At 39.0% G+C, this 22,500-nt stretch overlaps 1 pseudogene; it reads right to left on the bottom strand.

Moving 5' to 3' along the window:
* Window positions 1-3,434: 3,434 nt before the first annotated feature.
* On the bottom strand, window positions 3,435-6,142 carry LOC121521747 (annotated as a pseudogene).
* Between the last annotated feature and the right edge of the window lie 16,358 nt (window positions 6,143-22,500).

Genomic DNA, 22,500 nt, shown 5'->3' with positions numbered 1-22,500 from the left:
TGAATTAGGAAGTGTAAAGGTTAGGGTTAGATGTGGTGAAACTCTGGAAGTCAGTAAATCTAATGATTGACTAGCAGCCAGAAGGTTTCCAGTTTTAACCCCAGGTAAAATCGACTGAGAGAAAGAAAGGCTCCTTTACTGACTGAACAGAGCAAGGAGTTCTAGAGCAGCGGTTCTCAAATGTTGTGGTTGTGTGCCATAAGAATGAGCAAAACCGTGCATTCCCCTTAAATCTATATAAAAACTATTAGTTTCTGTGCTGTGTTTTGAAGAGGCCGTTTTAGATGGATATGGATAAGGAGTCTGTGAGACTTCGGCTTGATCTTAGGAGCGCCTTCAGCAAAAACAGTTTGAAACCTCAGCTCTAGAGCTCCTGCTGTCTGTGAACCCACGCACTGCAAAAATGAAGCAACGTGTCTCCTGCTGAGCTCAAGCCCTAACCTGAAAAACTGTTGCTATTTACTTTTTAACCACATCAAAGAAAAATACTTTCATTTCCTTCTATTTGCCTTCTTGCTGTTTTTATTTATTTTGAATGGCATTTAACCCATCGTTTCTCCAGTGATCTGTCCTCACTGTGACCCCTGGAGCTGACCTCACCCTTCTAGTCAGTGCTCCTGTTTACACACCCACACACAAACCCCCCCCCCCCCCCACACACACACACACACACACACACACACACACACACACACCCCTTCCTGTCTCTAGTGCAGTGTTGCCAACTTAGCGACTTTGTTGCTATATTTAGCGAGTTTTCAGACCCCTCTAGCGACTCTTTCAAAAAAGCGACTAGCAACAAATTTAATGACTTTCTCTGGTGTTACTGGAGACTTTTGGAGACTCCGACGTTAAAGCATGTATCGTTGTTGCTCCTCTCCTTCGGCCCCTCCCCGTCCCAAAACACTCACAGGCAGAACAGTCCTTGCAGCAGTCTGTCTCAGCCTCTACAGTCGATGGTCTCAGCTGCAGTCGGAGCGGGAGATGCCCACGCCCCCATGTCAGACTGTAAACCAACCGCTTTGTGAAGGTGCCTTAACAGTTTTTTCTGTTGTCTCTTTTTGGTTGATTTAAAGTTGTTAATGAAGACTTTATAAAAGAAAAATGATTCATTTTATGGTTAAAATTGTTAATGTTTCACTGGAATTTGATGTTGGCTTGTAAGTGGACCATAAGGCTTAAAACTAAACCAAAAGTAAGAAAGCTAAACTTCTAAGAAAAATAGAATAATAAAAATAAAAATAAAAGTTACTCTGCCAGAGTATCTCTTGAGTCATTTTTTGCCAATTCCAAGCCCAGATAAAGGAGGAGGGTTGGAATTGTGACGTTATAAAAACAAGAATTGACAGGAGCAAGTTCATTTGTAGTTCTATACATCTTAAAGATCTTTTTACTCTCTCTTTGTCTCCTACAGCGTCCATTACAATTAAATGCATACCCATGATTATGCAAATTAGGTGATGATGTCATTTAGCTACTTCTGGCCACTTTTAGGACAGCCAATAGCTACTTTCCGTACTGAGGAGCTGGCAACACTGCTCCAGTGTGAAGCAGAAGCATCTCTCCACACTGGACTGCCCAAAAACACACAGTCTCTGTTCCAGCATGTGACTAACTAAATAGATCAGATCAACTCAAACAGGAAGTCAAAAATAGGGATGAGTATTGAAATCCGGTCCGAGTACATCCAATACCTACCAGACCACAACACAGATATCAATACTTTATTTAATACCCCGCCACCCAAAACAGAAGGCAAGAAATTCCTCATGGCATTAGTGTTTTTTTTGTGTTAACCCTTTACCTACTGACCCAGCACTGGCGCTGTGTTTTATATGTCTGGAGTATTATTTCCGTGACTGTCAAAGTTTGTCTGATAAGAAAAATTCCAGTGGTGTTGGAAAGCTGAGAATTGTGGGCATGCGCACATATATGGTTCATTATGGTACTCGCAACCATATGACGTGGGCATTCATAGCAAAACACCATGGCAAAACACCAGAAGTATCACGAGACCGCTACATGGATTCTTAACACCGTAACTCGTCGAAAGTTTGCTCAATCTAAAAAATTCCAATGCTGATAGAGAGCTGAGAATCTGTGCTTTCCGGCAATATATGATGTGTGGTATATATTTGGGCTGCAGTAATAGATTCTTTTTGTAGTTGAGTACTCTATCGATTCTTCTGATGATTAATGGAGTACTCTATTCACTAACAAAGACCACTTAGGAATGAATTTTTAAATTTTATTGGGTGATTGAGCTGCAGGAGAGTATGGAGGGATGAAAAAGAAAAAGGGGGGGAAAGGTCGTGGGATGAGGCCGAACGGCAGCGAAAGAGAAGTGAGGGAAAAGAATAGAGGGATGATTATTGACCTGTGGAGAGATTCGGCAGGTCGGAGACCCAGTGTGGGGGTCTGTCTCTTCAAGCTCTAAGAATAAGAGCCCCAAGAAGGACCCCGAGATGACATCAACGCGTGAGCATTTCTTAGGTCGTTCAGGTCGTTACGGATGTAGATGAGGTAGGCTGAGGAGGACCAGTGACTGAGTGTCTTGATGATGTGGTCTGGTATACCTTGTTTAGAAGCTGTAGAAGCAGCTCCGATACGCAGTTAATGACCAAAGTACAGGTTAGGAGGTATTCCAGATTTGGAGCGGATTTGACTGAGATGGCGGTGAAACCAGAAACGGGTGGCTACTTGACCTGTCTCGGATATGAACAAAGGTTCGTTGGGTGAAGTATGAGGGTTTAGCCTTGAGTTGATGTAATCGCGGATAGGTTCAAATGGGCTCAGGTAGGAATCTTGTTGGAAGATGCATATGGGTTGAGGGTGTCCGGATTGGTTTGTCTTGCTGTGTTTGAGGTGAAAGACAAGTGAGTCGGATGAGAGGAAGGTAATGTCAGACAGAATGGCGTGATGAGAAGGGTTGAAATTTATGGAAGAGGTAGTGAACTCTGAGCAAAGTAGGAAGCCGAAGACTGCCAGGAGGAGCATTGCTTCTGGGGTTTTGTCTATGGTAGGAGATGTATAGCCGGATCTAAGAGTATGAATGCAGCGGGCTAGGAGATCGGAAGTGAGAGGAAGTCTTCTGGCTTCAGGACGGGGCTCTGTCTTGTGGAGGCCTTTAATAAGCATGCCGATGTGTGCGTTGGACAGAGCTGTGCAGGGTGATCCTGTGGCTAGTTTGATGAAGAAGTTGATGCCATTTAGATAGACTTTGATTGTAGTTGCTTTGATGTTCCAGATGGAATGGGCATAAGAGATAAAGCCAGAGAATGTCAGAACGTCTAGGGAAGGAAATGGAAGATTTAGGGAAGTGTGAAAAGCCTTGAAGCAGTTCCATCTGGTGAAGTAGGATGAGAGTGATTTTGGGGCAATGCTGTTGATAATGGCGTCTTGTGAGATGTTAACCAGATGTTCCATTTGGGGATTCAGTTGAAGATGGTGTACGAAAATGGAGGGAGTGGCGTTGGGTAAGGATCCGAGTCTGGAGCTAACAGCTTGAATTTCTAAAATGAGAAACGAGACAGAGACTAAACCCTCAAGGCTAAACCCTCATACTTCACCCATTGGCAATGGTGTTACAGTGGCCAGGAATGTGGAAGGCTTTCAAGATGAATTGGTGTTGGATGGAAATCAGAGTAAGCTTCCGTATGAACTGCATGATCTCAAGACTGTGAGACCTTCCCTTGTTAATGATCTCTACGACTGCTTGGTTGTCTGAATAGATGGCTATGGTCTTTTTTGACCATTGTTGCCCCCAAAGGATGGCTGCGATGATGACCGGGTACATTTCCTGGGTCGCGGAAGATGAAGTGAAGGCCGAGAACTCTAGAGGCCATTCGATGGAAAACCACTTGCCCTTGAAGTAGCCGCCGAAGCTGATGGAGGGAGCTGCATCAGTGCAGAGTTGAATGTCCTCAGGCTTTGAGATGTAGTCATCATAGAAAAAGGAGATTCTGTTCCAAGATGAAAGGAACTGCTGCCAAAGTTTAAGTTCCATTTTGCAAGATTTGTCAAGTGAGATGTGACCATGTAGGGATGGGATGGTTGCCACAATGGCGAGGAGATGCGATAAAAAGCATCGACCTTGGGGAATGATGCGAATGGCGTAGTTGAGATGGCCTAGTAGAGGGAGGAGCTGGCGTTTGGTGCATCTGTTAGCCAGGGTGAAGTTTGAGATCAGTAAGGAAATTCTGTGGATATTCTCTAAGGGCAGAGAAGCCTGAAATGAGACTGAGTCGAGAGTGATGCCTAGGAACTCTAGGGAAGTGCTGGGGCCTTGAGTTTTCTCAGGTGAAAGGGGGACACCCAGTTCTTTGAAGGAGGAGGAGAGCACGTTAAGACCATGAAAAGGAGGAGAAGAAGGTGGTGTAATGGTAAGAAAGTCGTCAAGGAGGTGAATGACGTAGGAGAGTTTGTGCCTGTTTATGAGAATCCAGCACAGAGCTTCTGAAAGGGAATCGAAGATTTTTGGGCTGCTTTGCACCCGAAAGTCAGACGAATGGCAAAGTAGTAAGCTCCTTTCCATCTCACTCCAAAGAGGTGCCAGAAGTCAGGGTGAATGGGAAGCCCTTTGAAGGCACTGGTAATGTCTGCTTTAGAAAGCCAGGCTTCTTGGCCATCAAGGCGGATGAGGGAGATGGCATGATCAATGGTGGAATAATGCATGGAGAAGTCAAGACTTGGTATTAAACTGTTGATGCTGGGGATGGAGGAGCCGTGAGGAGATGAAAGGTCAATTATGAGTCTCTTTTTTCCTGAGTATTTTAGAGTGGCGACGCCGATGGGGCTTATTCTGAAGGTGGGGCGGGGGGGATGGGAAAATAGGCCGATCATGAAGTTTTCTTTGACTTCCTTCTCGAGGAATTCATCTACTGTGACAGGCTCAGCCAAGGCTGATTACAGATTTTCACAAATGAAGGAGGAATCTGGAGTGATGTGAAGTCCTGGATGGAAACCATGTGTGAGGCCATCGATGAGGTACTTGACGAATGAACGATCAGGGTGGTTTTGTAAGGCTAGTTCAAGATTGTGAATTTTCATGGGAGTTTCAATGTACTCACATGGATTAAGTTTTGTTGGATTATGGGGGCATGTTGGTCTGGAGTGGGCCCCGCCACAGAAAGAACATGTGTGAAGGAGGCAGCAGCTGGATGTGTTGCAGCCTAGTTCATTGATGTTGTTGCAGATCATTCTTCCCCCTTGGAAAAGAAGTGGTCTTCCTCTCTTGTCCACTTCCTTTCTCGATTGGACCAATGAAGGCAGTCTTGGAGTTGGTGGATTTTGGTGTGATGGATGGTGGTGGAGTTTTGGAAGAAAGTCTGAGATTGAAGGAAGGTGCTTGGTTGTTGGTAGTGGAAATGAGAGGGAGAGAAGAGACGATTGTGCAACAAGTGGCAGGGTGTGAAGGGGCACCACAGAGGTGGCAGTTAAGGGATGAGGTGGCAGCAAAAATGCGACAGTATAACTCATGATCGAGGGTCCCCCAGGAAGTGCTCTGGTTGTACTGCTGTAATCGACCGGTGGCCTGAGAAGCAAAAAGTGTGTGATATGTGTAAAAGGTGCTGCCCCCAAAATGCAAGGCTAGGTCTAGAACAATTGACATGTAATCATCAAGTTCAGATCTACGATCAGGGAAGGCTGAGCAAATGACGTCCCTACAGAGACCGAATGCATAAGCAAACTCCACTACGGTAAGCACTTTGGACTTGGAGGGAAGAGGGTCTTTAAAGGGAATGGGAAAAGTTTGATTTTGTTGTCTGAGTGATGGAATGGAATATTCTTTTGGCTGAGGGTGCGTCTCAGGCAAGCGACCATCCACTCTGATATGTTTGGAGTTTGTGTGGGCTCGGCACGACGGCGGGAAAGAGGCGACTCGCGTCTGCAGCTCGTGCGCCCGGCTCTCGGTGTTGAGGGGGGGAACGTCTGGAACCCCGGTGTTCATCCTGCTGATGCTCTCTGGGTCTTCCCCTGGTATTGACGGGCAGGGGGCGTTGGAGGATGTTGGAATTATCCATTGAGGAAGCTGCTTGGAGGGTTGGAGAGCAGGAGTTGGGGAGAGCTCGGACGCCGATCCATGGAGTGGTTTCCTAAAGAGGTCGTCGTCTGAGGCTGAAATCTGAAGTTCTTCCGCCATGGGAAAAGGTAAGCGTGGCTCTAGCCGTAATCGATGTGAAAACGGAAGAAAGGAGAGAGGGAACGGAAGAGGGGTGATTAAATAGGAGCTGGATGGAAATTGGATTACGTGAGAGGCGTGGTCTTAGTTCCTGAACCTAGTTTTTTATAAAACAAAAATTATATATAAAAAAATATTGCATTTTTTATTAGTCACTTTGGCTTTTTCAAGAGAAGCAGTTCTAGACAAAAATGAGAAAAGAAGCTGGGTCCCTTAAATGACCTACTTCTTTATTAAAAATTGGTATATTCTTTAAAGAAAGTACATTTTACAAAGTGCAATGAAGTTCTGATGACATTTCTTAACGTTACAAGGAAAGGAAGTTTAATAATGACATTAGATTATGCCATATTTTGGGTTTTAGGGATCCTCTCCCAGGAAATTTTGGGTGCTAAGACTTTATTTCTTCTATTGTAGTTTATTTTTATTTCCCAATTTGTCATTAAGGTAAAGGGACACAATCATTTTATCAAACATCCTCTACTTTATGCATACGTGTAATATTTCGAATTCTAGCAAGAACAGAGTTCCATTATTCACACAGAGGTCTGATGAAGTCTGAGGGGATTTTTTTGGATTACAGGAATATGGTCTTTTTTTCAAAGCGTGTTCCACTTTTAATTTTTGCACATTTTTGTTTGTGAGTTTACCCACCATAAAAATATGATCTTTTAAGACCAGCCACTGACATGGAGAACATATTTTAAAGGATAAAGCTGCCTCTGTGACCTGTTGAATCCTGACTGTATGATGATGAACTTTGACCTATTTAGTCTCAGTCAATGTCTGTGGCAATAGTGTGTTTCTATTTAATTGGTGTCAATTTATTATAAATATAAGTCTTATAAAATTATTTGGGATGCTGACACTTTTTGAAAAATATGCTGAAATCAAGACATCAGGGCGCTGAGTTTTAAATAATTTATAATGAAATGAATGACGTGCACTTGTGGAAGAAAGAGAGAGAGAGAGAGAGGGAAAGCCCTAAAACAGGACTTGAATCGTGACCCCTGACGGTGTTCTGTGAAACTGTCGGGCCAATAAACCAGAAGTTTATGAAATTCCCTCAAGTCTGCAGACATAAACTGAGCGCTGTCTCACTCCAGCGAGTCATGCTGGCAAGATCAACTTGAAGATCTGCATAGGTTCACCGGTGCCGGCATAGTGCCATATCTGCCAGCCCCAGGCAGTGGCTGTGTGAAAACGCAGGACGCATGTCTGTAAGCATCACTGCATCACCTTCTCTTCCTTTGTGATTTTCACGCCTCGTATCATGCATGTTGCATTAAAGTAGCAGTGGAAACAAGTACATTGTGCCACACAAATAGCCGTCCGTGTGAAACAGCACGCCGTGCAACACACGGCGCGATGTCCAGGCTACAGTACGGGCATATATGGATACAAGACTGAGGCAGATCATTTACCTTGAGGAATTTTTTGATTCGCATCATCCGAATAATTCAAGGAATTGTTTCAGCCCTAGTATATATATTACGGTAATGTCGAACAGCACCGTGAAAACGGCAGCTTTGGCAGAAGACGAGTGAGAAAGGAGAGTGAAGGAAGAGAGTAAAAGGAGAGTGAGTGAGAGTGGTGTTTTGTTTTCTAAAAATAGCGTTAGATAGTGGCATTTGTGCGTGTCTGTCATGTGCAATAACAATATGTTACTGAGAATGTTGAGAATGCATTTTTCCACTTTTTTGCACTAATTGTGGCCTATGTATATAGTTATCTTTTGCACTGTGTTTTGCACACCCAGAGTCCTAGACTCAAAAAATGACTGCTGATTGTTCTAAACATGTATAAGTTCACATTTCAAATGTCAAATCAAAACTTCATGAGCAATAACAACATTTCTTGTCATAAAAGCCATGAAAAACAAATCTGTTTTAGTGTTTTTCTTTTTTAAAACTGCTGACAATTCCATATAATGTGCAATAATCATTAACCAGATGTTGAAAAGTCAAGTTCAAATACTCCTGGGAAAAGGGGCCAAAGCTCTCAGACTTAGGGCAGTTCCTGATTATTTTACAGCCATAATAAAATATGTCCAGATTGCCATTTTTAGACTCAGTAGGCAAAGGGTTAAGTTGCATCGGTTTTCCTCTCTTATCCCACATAAAGCTGGCATCTTATAAAGATATGTCTGAGATTTATTTAGATACCCAGACAGCTGTCGTCTCCCACTGACTCTCAACTATCTCAAAAATATTGATTCAGGCACTGTTATCCCAACCCTAGCCAAAAACAGAGCTCCTAGTAACATTTTAAATAAAAACTGTGGATCGTATTTCCCATGATTCCTGCTGGTGTTGCATGAGGCGGATGTCATTTTTAACTGAAATTGCGGTATTATGCCGATGTTGCTGTATCAGCAAAAGTGCCTGATGAGCCAAAGAGGGAGGGGACACGTCCCTACAGGCAGATAATCCTCTTCTCTGCCAAGACAAGCTGTCGGTGTGGCTCTCTGCTATAGTGACATCTCAGCTAACAAGCTAACAGCTAACACTGCAGCAGGCCCTGGATATACCAGACAAGCCCACCGCCATGACTGGAAAGCCATGCCAAAGCAGACTGGGAGAAGAGTGAAAGCATCTTTTCTGCCATGGAAAGCTTTCAGTGTTACTCTGTTTTAATAAAGACACGTTATCCAGTTCTGGCAAAACCGCCACTGTGGCTACGTCTGAGCTAATCACCTCACTAGCAGGCTTTGTATACAACCACTCACAACAAGTAGCTGTTTCTCCCTTAATTATCTCAAACTCATGCTGAGGCAGGTTGGCAGAAGTGTGAAACATCTTTCCCAACATGAAAAGCTTTTAGGGTTTTAATTCTTTATCTTATACAGAGATGTGGTCCAGTTCTAGTAAAAAGGACAAAATGCTAAAGCTAGACCTGAGGGATGTACACCAGTGGAGGCAGCCATTAGCGAGGGCTTTCAGTACAACCAAACCCAACTCTGTATGGAGTAGCATCAGTCAGTCAGACACAGACAGAGCCAGAGCATGTGCAAATGTGAACAACAATGAGAGAGAATCATAAAAGAGCTTAACCAGGGTGAAAACAGCATTTTTGGATATTTTCCCAGCTAGTGTGTCAAAATCACTTACTGGAGACGTGAATGCTTGTCAGGTGCTGGCTCATTACTGCTGACATGTTGACAGCTTATCTACAGGTACCAACAACATTTTCATCACATCTCTGCCCCTCCCAATTACACCTTTAAAGAACGCCTCACTCCCGTAATCACCAGGTGATTAGAGCACGCCGTTGTTTCATCTGATGTCATTGATGGTCAGTGCTTATCGGAGTTGGACGCTCTCCCATTACCCTAATCCAACAAGCCATATCTTACACTCATTCAAGGTCCAGTCAATGTTATCCCTACCTGACAGCTAACTGTTTTACTCACAACCCCAGTTTCAAAAAATTTGGGGCTCTGTATGAAATGTAAATTAAAACAGTTCATGCCTCTTTAAATAATGCATGCGGTCTGATATATGCTCATAAATGAGAGTGGGGATGGAACAAGTGATCCTGTTAAAAGTTTTCATAAAACAATTAATACAAACATTTGTATGAGGATATGTTGTAGGCTGTATAATGCCAGAGAGTTATGGAAACCACATAGTTGAAGGTAGGTGCTCCCTGATCATCTCTGAGTCCGCTGTTACTATTGTAATGAGGATAAAAATACTGCAAAGTGCCCCAGAAAGCCTGTTATGTCCATTTTACAGGCCATTCAGATGACCAGAGGGTGCAATGAGGAGACTGTCATGGATTAAGTTGATTTTTTTTCTTCTTCTTCTTTTCTTTTTAACCTGTATGGCCAATCGACTGGCTGCTGTGTGGGTTGCTGAAGATTTTCTATAGTTGACTACAGCCCTAATATTTTTGGGCCCCCTTTAAATTCCATTTTAATGGAATCTCAGACAGGGTTGTGGAATTGGAATCTGACTGGAATGATGTTTTTTTGTGAGACAGGGGAATATGTGTCTAAGGAGAAAAATTCCAGGGGGGATCACCCAGGACGTGTACAACCTGCCCCCTCCTAAACAACACAAGCCTGTCAGCTAGCTCATACACTGGCAGACATTTTGGGGCAGATCCTCTATAGAATAGAGTGGCTTTTTGCACGTTATTTAGCTCAAAAATGGCAGAAAAGACTGCACCAGATCAGCATAAGATACCACGGTGATTTAGCCCGGTAAGCAGTGAACCAGCGTCGTCGTACAGAAAACTCAGGGTTAATCCTGAAGTTATCTCGATAAGAGAAAATCCAGCTTGGTCATACATGCCTGAGTATAAACGCCATAAACACCAGTATAAACACCAGTGATAACACCATAAACACCAGTATAAACACAATAAACACCAGTATAAACACCAGTATAAACAACAGTATGAACACCATGAACACTGGTATTAACACCAGTATAAACACCAGTATAAACAAACACCAGTAAAATACCAGTATAAAAACTGTAAACACCAGTATAAACAACAGTATAAACACTAGTATAATTACCATGAACACCAGTATAAACACCAGTATAAACACCATAAACACCAGTGTAAACACCAGTATAAACACCAGTATGAACACCAATATGAACACCATGAACACTGGTATAAACACCAGTATAAACACCATAAACATCAGTATAAACACCAGTATAAACACCATAAACACCAGTATAAACACCAGTATAAACACTATGAACACCAGTATAAACACCATGAACACTGGTATAAACACCAGTATAAACACTATAAACACCAGTATAAACACTATAAACACCAGTATAATCACCATGAACACCAGTATAAACACCAGTATAAACACCATAAACACCAGTGTAAACACCAGTATAAACACCAGTATGAACACCAATATGAACACCATGAACACTGGTATAAACACCAGTATAAACACCATAAACATCAGTATAAACACCAGTATAAACACCATAAACACCAGTATAAACACCAGTATAAACACTATGAACACCAGTATAAACACCATGAACACTGGTATAAACACCAGTATAAACACTATAAACACCAGTATAAACACTATAAACACCAGTATAATCACCATGAACACCAGTATAAACACCAGTATAAACACCATAAACACCAGTGTAAACACCAGTATAAACACCAGTATGAACACCAATATGAACACCATGAACACTGGTATAAACACCAGTATAAACACCATAAACATCAGTATAAACACCAGTATAAACACCATAAACACCAGTATAAACACTATGAACACCAGTATAAACACCAGTATGAACACCAGTATAAACACCATGAACACTGGTATAAACACCAGTATAAACACTATAAACACCAGTATAAACACTATAAACACCAGTATAATCACCATGAACACCAGTATAAACACCAGTATAAACACCAGTATAAACACTGTATCCAAAGAGCACATGCAAAGAGGAAATCCACGCTAACTGCATACAAAATGCACGCAACTGGTTAATTGGAGCAAACAGTGCAAAAATGTGCTGTGGCAGCAGTAGCGACTCAGCATGAGGCCCTTTAGAATGAAACATGTTTAAGCTGAATATCAGACTCTGCTGCCATGTGTGCCTAGTCTCCTTTCAGAAAGATACAAATAATTTTATTTGGGGAAAAGAACATTAAAACAGAAAGTGAGCTGAAGTATTAGAGGAGCAGTGGTGAGTTTGAGATGTCATTTATGTTACAGTCCATGATCGAAGGCCAGAGCGGCACACATTAATACAGGACACCTTTAAATAAATCAGCTCATAGGATGAGTTTTGACAGAGGATGTTTGTCTGTATGCGATGTAGCTAGTTGTGAATTATTTCTGCTTATATGAAAATGACTACACCACAGTGTGCACACGTTGCATTTTTTTGTACATTGAGATGTTTTGATTTCTAACAGATGTTTAATCCTGCTGTCAGACAGAGCAGGATCAGCATAGGCAGATGTTTCTCCGGTACTTTACTTGTTCTCTCTGATTTTTCTTTGGGAAGGGAGAGAGGCACATGTAGATGATGGCGGGATTGTCATTATGGACGGCGATTTGGTGGAAATAAACACATCATCAGTCCAGTTTAAACTGCATGTAAAAGAGTGTAAAGAACACTGTGTCATATTAACCCCTATGATGGTGTGCAGTGTTCAGTAATGTCCACTCATCATCGTCTTCCATCTCATCCTCTCCATCAAATAAACATCGCTGTGCTTCTCTGTTCATTCTAACATTGATCATGTCTGTGTAAATGTGTGATGTGAAGTCTGTTTCAGTTTGGGCTGCTGTTGATTCTCATGGGGAAAAAAGTCCTTAATGTTCAAACTAATCAACTGATAAAATCCTGATTTATGCAGCAGGAAGTTTAATGCTATTATAAAGCCTAAAAAATGCTGGGTTAAAAACATCCCAGTAGATTTTAGCTTCTCTGCTGGGTAACTATTGGACCAACTACATGCTGGGTTAATCTGACCCAGAATGGGTTCAAAGTTCAAACCAAATGCTGGGTTAAACTTACTACAGTGCTGGCTTGAGTCTACCACATAAACAAGTTAAATATTTGTATCCAAATTGAGTTACAATGACTGGAATGTTGCGTTAATTTCATCTCATTAATGTGTTATAATTTCCATGTTCAATTACAGTAAATCTGTGAAAATATTACGCTGATAAAACATGTCTAGTGAACAGCTAAAATTTCTTTGACCAACTGACCCACTTGAAAATACACCCAAAATTTGTCATTCAAATAAAAATGAAACATGGCAGCAATAACTGAAATCAAGCGTTTGTGATAACTGGTGATGAGTCTTTCTCATCGCTGTGGAGGAATGTTGTCCCACTCTTCTTCACATAATTGTTTTAACTCAGCCTTATTGGAGGGTTTCCGGCATGAACTGTCCATTTAAGGTCACACCACAGCATCTCAACTGGATTTAAGTCCGGACTTTGACCGGGACACTCCAAAACCTTCATTTTGTTTATTCTGAGTCATTGACAATATCAATGGACAGCACTCTGATCACTCAGTGTCACTTTATTACGGCACAGATGTTTGGGGCAGAGCTTCCTTGGCAAATTTTGTGTTGTAATATTAATTCCTTGCATGAGTAGTTGTGCGTTCCTTTAATCCATGTTTCTGCTGTTAAGGTTTTTATACACTGTCCATTATTTTCACATGCGTTTTTTCGGATCCGTAATCCAAAAAAAAACATCACGCACTCGGACCTTGCACACTGGGTCTGATGCCTTTTTATTTGCCTTCACTGCAAAAATTCGTAAAAGGTAGTAAATAGTTTAGTACTGCGAGCCTGCATCTCTGTCACTCCTTTAAAATCCCGCTGGATCCATCCTGACAGAGAGCTCCATTCAGCACCTGCCCATGCGTCATAGTACAGAGCCAAGTTGGAGAGATGGAGGGCAACTTTTTAATTCAGTCTCTGTTATGAGCTGTGAGTAGGCTACAAATGTAGCCTCTTTATCTGTTATATTTCCATAGCTGATATCCACATTATACACCCGCAAACCACAGGGTTTTAAGTGAGGTTTCAGGGCGAGAGAGAGGGAGGAGGGGTCTGGTGAGGGTGAGCAAGCGAGGACGCAGTGGACACTGTTTTAAATCATCACTCACCCATTGAAATGACTTGGACTGATGCGAAATTTTGCATAAAATCGAGCCTAGTCCGACAAAAAATGATGGCTGAAAATTTCGGCGTCCTTGATTAGATCTACATGAGCTCGATTTTCTTTTTTAACATGCGAAAAATTCAGACGAAAATAATCAGACCTAGTGTGCAAAGGACATTACGTGTGACCATTATTATTAACCCCATTATTTCAGATGCAATCCTAGTGGATCAAAAAGGACTTGGGAACAAGTCCTTTTTGATCAAATGTAAAAACATATATCAAAGTGGCGAGTGGCAAGGCCTTATGTCTCCACACTGTCTCTGTTGTATGGATGAAATCACCGGAATTATCCCTAAATATTCTTTCTTTCCTAAGCGGTCCCCTCTTCTTCCGTGCACCAACCAGGATCTTCTAAGAATGGGCAGGCCATTTTCCAAGAGAACTGATTGGTCAGGAGGCGCGGCTTTTATTCTCACTGATATCTTATCCAGAACATAACCTGCTCCGGAGCAGGATAGCTGTTCAGCATAAGATACCACGGTGATTTAGCCCGGTAAGCAGTGAACCAGCGTCGTCGTACAGAAAACTCAGGGTTAATCCTGAAGTTATCTCGATAAGAGAAAATCCAGCTTGGTCATACATGCCTGAGTATAAACGCCATAAACACCAGTATAAACACTATAAACACCAGTATAATCACCATGAACACCAGTATAAACACGAGTATAAACACCATAAACACCAGTATAAACACCATAAACACCAGTATAAACACCATAAACACCAGTATAAACATTAGTATAAACACCAGTAGATACACTAGTATAAACACCAGTATAATCACCATGAACACCAGTATAAACACCAGTAGATACACCAGTATAAACACCAGTATAATCACCATGAACACCAGTATAAACACCAGTATAAACACCAGTATAAACACCAGTAGATACACTAGTATAAACACCAGTATAATCACCATGAACACCAGTATAAACACCAGTATAAACACCATAAACACCAGTATAAACACTAGTATAAACACCATAAACACCAGTATAAACACTAGTATAAACACCAGTAAAACACCAGTATAAACACTAGTATAAACACTAGTATACACACTATAAACACCAGTATAAACACCATAAACACCAGTATAAACACCATAAACACCAGTATAAACATTAGTATAAACACCAGTATAAACAGCATAAGATACCACAGTAATTTAGCCTTGAAAGCAGTGAACCAGGGTCGTCGTACAGAAAACTCAGGGTTAATCCTGAATTTATCTCCATAAGAGAAAATCCAGCGTCGTCATACAGGCCCCAGTATAAACACCATAAACACCAATATAAACACCAGTAATAACACCATAAACACTAGTATAAACACCAGTATAAACACCATAGACACCAGTATAAACACTAGTATAAACACCAGTATAAACAGCATAAGATACCACGTTGATTTAGCCCGGTAAGCAGTGAACCAGCGTCGTCATACAGAAAACTCAGGGTAAATCCTGAAGTTACCTCCATAAGAGAAAATCCAGCTTCGTCATATATGCCCCAGTATAAACACCATAAACACCAGTATAAACATGAGTATACACACCACTATAAACACTAGTATAAACACCAGTATAATCAACATGAACACCAGTATAAACAAACACCAGTACAAACACCATAAACACCAGTATAAACACCACAAACAACAGTAAAAACATCATAAACACCAGTATAAACACCAGTATAAACACAACGAACATCAGTATATACATGAGTTTAAACACCAGTATAAACACCAGTATAAACACCATAAACACCAGTATAAACACCACAAACAACAGTATAAACATCATAAACACCAGTATAAACACCAGTATAAACACAACGAACATCAGTATATACATGAGTTTAAACACCAGTATAAACACCAGTATAAACACCATAAACACCAGTATAAACACCACAAACAACAGTATAAACATCATAAACACCAGTATAAACACCAGTATAAACACCATAAACACCAGTATAAACACAACAAACATCAGTATATACATGAGTTTAAACACCAGTATAAACACCAGTATAAACACCATAAACACCAGTATAAACAATGGTATAAACACCAGTATACACACTAGTATAAACACCAGTAAAACACCAGTGTAAACACCATAAACACCAGTATAAACACCAAAATAAATAGCAGTATAAACACTAGTATAAACACCAGTATAAACAAACACCAGTATGAACACCAGCATAAACACTAGTACAATCACTAGTATAAACACTAGTATAAACAACAGTATAAACACCAGTATAAACACCATAAACACCAGTATGAACACCAGCATAAACACTAGTACAATCACTAGTATAAACACTAGTATAAACAACAGTATAAACACCAGTATAAACACCATAAACACCAGTATGAACAACAGTATAAACACTAGTATAAAAACCATAAACACCAGTTTAAACACCAGTAAAGACACCATAAACACCAGTATAAACACTAGTATAAACACCAGTATAAACACTAGTATAAACAAACACCAGTATAAACATTAGTATAAACACCAGTATAAACACCAGTATAAACACCAGTATAAACATTAGTATAAACACCAGTATAAACACCAGTATAAACACCAGTATAAACATTAGTAAAAACACCAGTACAAACATTAGTATAAACACCATAAACACTAGTATAAACACCAGTATAAACACCAGTATACACACCATAAACACCAGTATAAGCACAAGTAGAAACACCAGTAGAAACACCATAAACACCAGTATGAACACCACTATAAAAACTAGTATAAAAACCAGTATAAACAAACACCAGTATAAACACCAGTATTGACACTAGTACAATCACTAGTATAAACACTAGTATAAACAACAGTATAAACACCAGTATAAACACCATAAACACCAGTATGAACACCAGTATAAACACCATAAACCCCAGTATAAACACTAGTATAAACACCAGTATAAACACTAGTATAAACACCAGTATAAAAACACCAGTATAAACATTAGTATAAACACCAGTATAAACACCAGTATAAACACCAGTATAAACATTAGTATAAACACTAGTATAAACACCAGTTTAAACACCAGTATAAACATTAGTAAAAACACCATAAACACTAGTATAAACACCAGTATAAACACCATGAACATCAGTATAAACACTAGTATAAACACCAGTATAAACACCAGTCTAAACACCATAAACACCAGTATAAACACTGGTATAAACACCAGTATAAACACCAGTATAAACATTAGTAAAAACACCATAAACACTAGTATAAACACCAGTATAAACACCATGAACATCAGTATAAACACTAGTATAAACACCAGTATAAACACCAGTCTAAACACCATAAACACCAGTATAAACACTGGTATAAACACCAGTATAAACACCAGTATAAACACCAGTAAAACACCAGTAAAACACCAGTATAAACACCATAAACACCAGTATAAACACCAGTATAAATACCAGTATAAACACTAGTATAAACACCATAGACACCAGTATAAACACTAGTATAAACACCAGTGTAAACAATCATCAGTACAAACACCACTATAAACACTAGTATAAACACCAGTATAATCACTACTATAAACACCAGTATAAACACCTGTATAAACACCAGTATAAACACCAGTATAAACACCAGTATAAACACCAGTTTAAACATTGCTATAAACACCAGTATAAACACTAGTATAAACACCAGTATAAACACCAGTATAAACATTGGTATAAACACCAGTATAAACAGCAGTATAAACATTAGTATAAACACCATAAACACCAGTATAAACACCAGTATAAACACCAGTATGAACATCATAAACACCAGTTTAAACACCATAATAAACACCATAAACACCAGTATAAACACTGGTATAAACACCAGTATACACACTAGTATAAACACCAGTAAAACACCAGTATAAACACTATAAAAACCAGTATTAACACCAGTATAAATACCAGATAAAACACCAGTATAAACACCATAATCACCAGTATAAACACCAGTATAAACACCATAAACACCAGTATAAACACCATAAACACCATAAACACCAGTGAAAACCCCATAAGCACCAGTATAAACACCATAAACACCAGTATAAACACCAGTATAAACACCAGTAAAAACCCCATAAACACCAGTATAAACACCATAAACAACAGTATAAACACCAGTATGAACACCATAATCACCAGTATAAACACCAGTATAAACACCATAAACATCAGTATAAATACCAGTATAAACAAAATAAAAACCAGTATAAACACCAGTATAAACACCAGCATAAACACCAGTGAAAACCCCATAAACACCAGTATAAACACCATAAACACCAGTATAAACACCAGTATAAACACCATAATCACCAGTATAAACACCATAAACACCAGTATAAACACCAGTATAAACACCATAATCACCAGTATAAACACCATAATCACCAGTATAAACACCAGTATAAACACAATAAAAACCAGTACAAACACCAGTATAAACACCATAAACACCAGTATAAACACCAGTATAAACACCATAAACATTGGTATAAACACCAGTATAAACACCATAAAAACCAGTATAAACATTAGTATAAACACCATAAACACCAGCATAAACACCAGTATGAACATCATAAACACCAGTTTAAACACCAGTATAAACACCATGAACATCAGTATAAACACCAGTATAAGCACCAGTATAAACACCATAAACACCAGTATAAACACTGGTATAAACACCAGTATACACACTAGTATAAACACCAGTAAAACACCAGTAAAACACCAGTAGAAACACTATAAACACCAGTATAAACACCAGTATAAATACCAGTAGAAACACTAGTATAAACACCATAGACACCAGTATAAACACTAGTATAAACAAACACCAGTACAAACACCAGTATAATCACAAGTATAAACACTAGTATAAACAACAGTATAAACACCATAAACACCAGTATAAACACCAGTAAAAACCCCATAAACACCAGTATAAACACCATAAACACCAGTATAAACACCATAATCACCAGTATAAACACCAGTATAAACACCAGAATCACCAGTATAAACACCATAAAAACCAGTATAAACACCAGTATAAACACCAGCATAAACACCAGTAAAAACCCCATAAACACCAGTATAAACACCATAAACACCAGTATAAACAACAGTATAAACACCATAAACACCAGTATAAACAACAGTATAAACACCATAATCACTAGTATAAACACCAGTATAAACACCATAAACACCAGTATAAACACCAGTATAAACACCATAATCACCAGTATAAACACCATAAACACCAGTATAAACACCAGTATAAACACCATAATCACCAGTATAAACACCATAATCACCAGTATAAACACCATAATCACCAGTATAAACACCAGTATAAACACAATAAAAACCAGTACAAACACCAGTATAAACACCATAAACACCAGTATAAACACCAGTATAAACACCATAAACACCAGTATAAACACCAGTATAAACACCATAAAAACCAGTATAAACATTAGTATAAACACCATAAACACCAGCATAAACACCAGTATGAACATCATAAACACCAGTTTAAACACCATGAACATCAGTATAAACACCAGTATAAGCACCAGTAAAAACCCCATAAACACCAGTATAAACACCGTAAACACCAGTATAAACACCAGTATAAACACCAGTAAAAACCCCATAAACACCAGTATAAACACCATGAACATCAGTATAAACACTGGTATAAACACCAGTATACACACTAGTATAAACACCAGTAAAACACCAGTAAAACACCAGTAGAAACACTATAAACACCAGTATAAACACCAGTATAAATACCAGTAGAAACACTAGTATAAACACCATAGACACCAGTATAAACACTAGTATAAACAAACACCAGTACAAACACCAGTATAATCACAAGTATAAACACTAGTATAAACAACAGTATAAACACCATAAACACCAGTATAAACACCAGTAAAAACCCCATAAACACCAGTATAAACACCATAAACACCAGTATAAACACCATAATCACCAGTATAAACACCAGTATAAACACCAGAATCACCAGTATAAACACCATAAAAACCAGTATAAACACCAGTATAAACACCAGCATAAACACCAGTAAAAACCCCATAAACACCAGTATAAACACCATAAACACCAGTATAAACAACAGTATAAACACCATAATCACTAGTATAAACACCAGTATAAACACCATAAAAACCAGTATAAACACCAGTATAAACACCATAATCACCAGTATAAACACCATAAACACCAGTATAAACACCATAAAAACCAGTATAAACACCAGTATAAACACCATAAAAACCAGTATAATCACCAGTATAAACACCATAAACATCAGTATAAACACCAGTATAAACACCATAAACACCAGTATAAACACCAACATAAACACCAGTAATAACACCATAAACACCAGTATAAACACCATAAACACCAGTATAAACACCAACATAAACACCAGTAATAACACCATAAACACCAGTATAAACACCATAATCACCAGTATAAACACCAGTATAAACACCATAAACACCAGTATAAACACCATAAAAACCAGTATAAACACCAGTATAAACACCATAAAAACCAGTATAATCACCAGTATAAACACCATAAACATCAGTATAAACACCAGTATAAACACCATAAACATCAGTATAAACACCAGTATAAGCACCAGTAATAACACCATAAACATCAGTATAAACACTGGTATAAACACCAGTATACACACTAGTATAAACACCAGTAAAACACCAGTAAAACACCAGTAGAAACACTATAAACACCAGTATAAACACCAGTATAAATACCAGTAGAAACACTAGTATAAACACCATAGACACCAGTATAAACACTGGTATAAACACCAGTATACACACTAGTATAAACACCAGTAAAACACCAGTAAAACACCAGTAGAAACACTATAAACACCAGTATAAACACCAGTATAAATACCAGTAGAAACACTAGTATAAACACCATAGACACCAGTATAAACACTAGTATAAACAAACACCAGTACAAACACCAGTATAATCACAAGTATAAACACTAGTATAAACAACAGTATAAACACCATAAACACCAGTATAAACACCAGTAAAAACCCCATAAACACCAGTATAAACACCATAAACACCAGTATAAACACCATAATCACCAGTATAAACACCAGTATAAACACCAGAATCACCAGTATAAACACCATAAAAACCAGTATAAACACCAGTATAAACACCAGCATAAACACCAGTAAAAACCCCATAAACACCAGTATAAACACCATAAACACCAGTATAAACAACAGTATAAACACCATAATCACTAGTATAAACACCAGTATAAACACCATAAAAACCAGTATAAACACCAGTATAAACACCATAATCACCAGTATAAACACCATAAACACCAGTATAAACACCATAAAAACCAGTATAAACACCAGTATAAACACCATAAAAACCAGTATAATCACCAGTATAAACACCATAAACATCAGTATAAACACCAGTATAAACACCATAAACACCAGTATAAACACCAACATAAACACCAGTAATAACACCATAAACACCAGTATAAACACCATAAACACCAGTATAAACACCAACATAAACACCAGTAATAACACCATAAACACCAGTATAAACACCATAATCACCAGTATAAACACCAGTATAAACACCATAAACACCAGTATAAACACCATAAAAACCAGTATAAACACCAGTATAAACACCATAAAAACCAGTATAATCACCAGTATAAACACCATAAACATCAGTATAAACACCAGTATAAACACCATAAACATCAGTATAAACACCAGTATAAGCACCAGTAATAACACCATAAACATCAGTATAAACACCAGTATAAACACCATAAAAACCAGTATAAACACCAGTATAAACACCATAAAAACCAGTATAAACACCAGTATAAACACCATAAACATCAGTATAAATACCAGATTTTTTCTTATCCAGATAACTTCAGGATTAACCCTGGAATTTCTGTACGAAGAAGCTGGTTCACTGCTTACCGGGATAAATCACCATGGTATCTTATGCTGAACGGCTAACCTGCTCCGGAGCAGGTTATGTTCTGATCAGCAAGAATAAAAGCACCGCCTCCTGACCAATCAGTTCTCTTGTAAAATGGCCTGCCCATTCTTAGAAGATCCTGGTTGGTGCATGGGAGAAGAGAAGAGTGCTTAGGAGAGAAAGAATATTTAGGGATAGATGACAATTAATTCCAGTGATTTCATCCACACAGCAGAGACAGTGTGAAGAAATAAAGCCTTGTCACCCGCCGCTATGTTTTTGTATTTGTGCTTCTGTTCCCAAGTCTTTTTTGCTCCACTAGGATTGTATCTGAAATAATGGGGTTAATAATAATGGTCACACATTATGTCCTCTGCACACTAGGTCTGATTATTTCGTCCGAATTTTTTTCGCATGTTAAA

Source organism: Cheilinus undulatus, linkage group 14 (genome assembly GCF_018320785.1).
Source record: "Cheilinus undulatus linkage group 14, ASM1832078v1, whole genome shotgun sequence".
Taxonomy (NCBI): Eukaryota; Metazoa; Chordata; class Actinopteri; order Labriformes; family Labridae; genus Cheilinus; species Cheilinus undulatus.
This window is presented reverse-complemented; position numbering and strand designations above follow the sequence as displayed.